This window comes from Haliotis rufescens, unplaced genomic scaffold, assembly GCF_023055435.1.
Source record: "Haliotis rufescens isolate VD_foot unplaced genomic scaffold, xgHalRufe1.0.p SCAF_1, whole genome shotgun sequence".
In the NCBI taxonomy this organism is placed as follows: Eukaryota; Metazoa; Mollusca; class Gastropoda; order Lepetellida; family Haliotidae; genus Haliotis; species Haliotis rufescens.
The window spans coordinates 50,375,095-50,376,561 of NW_025963779.1; positions in this window are offsets into that span (position 1 = coordinate 50,375,095).

The window sequence follows — 1,467 nt, forward strand, 5'->3', positions numbered from 1 at the left end:
TACTCATTCACTCACCGGACTAATGCCGATTTTATAGTGTTAACCACTGAGATACCATGCCGTAACATGAAACCACCACTCAGACACAGTATACTCACTCCGAGCCGACCAGTCATTCTTTTAGTCCCTTTATGCCGAGCGCCAGGCAGGGTAACAACAAATACCATCTTTTAACGTATTTGGCATGATCGAATGATCGAATCCCCGACCTTCGGTTAGGGCAGACGCTCTACCACTAGACCACGGAGGAAATTGAAACCCGGTGCAGGTGTGTTGAATCTCGCATACCTGTTCTAACGTTTGACCTTACACACCACACGGTATGTATAATTATATTCAAGTATATAATCATTACGTTCAGGGTATCTTAGGTATGTATGCATGAACAAAAAGCTCTGAATAATTGCTTATATTTTATGTCACATTGCAATAGTCATATAAACATACTTTTAATATTAAAAGTCGATGCAGATTAACCACACACGACATTTCATCTGTGTATGTCAAACATACAATTATGCACCAAACAAAACAAACTATGATCAGAATAGAAAGTAATCTTTCATGTGGATATCATGTAGGTAAGACGTCATAGGAGGAAAGCCCGCAGTGATGCAGTTGCCAGATATATAGACCTTTACCATTTCAAAACCCACGATAACGTATATGGTGCCGAAAAACCCAGAACCATAATCATATCGAATCCACGATCATGGAACAGTACGGGACGCATATGGGACGCAACTTTGCACCGAGTCTTAGACGACTCTTCGTTCACAACAAAATGGTTATTATTCACAGATTTGATGGTACTGTACTCTCGGTAATAAAAACGGAAAGCCTCGACATCCCCAAAGCCAAGGTTCTGTAGAGAGGGCTAACTGTGACATTAAAGACATTCTAGTTGCTTGGCTTGGAGACAATGACACCAGTGATTGGACTGTAGGACTTAAGTTCGTCCAGTTTCAGAAGAATGCAAGTCTCCACAGTGGTATCAAAACCTCACTATTTGCAGCTCTCTTCGGATCTGATGCTCGGACTGGCCTTGCATCTTCAACCCTCCCACATGAAGTTTTTCAGCGACTGCAGTCAGAAGATGATCTACTTTCGGCCATTGAATCTCCTGTTTCCAATGCTGACAAGTCATTAGAAGAGCCCACTCCATCATCCAGCGACGCGTTATTAGACTTAATCACTGATTATACTTGTTTCCTGTAACATATATACATGTAGACACACACATCCTAAAGGCCCTATTAGTATCACTCACCAGACAAACCTTAGAAACGTATCTTACATAGAACATGGAGTCCCTTGAAGAATTAATTGAAAAAACACTGGCGTAGGGTATATAGTGAAGTTTAACGTAAGACATTACCTCAAGGCCAAACTGAACATGCCTTGGTGTGTAAGTAACAAAGCAAGGACGAGTGCCAGTGAGTTCATCGATCTTTCTTCATGACACGC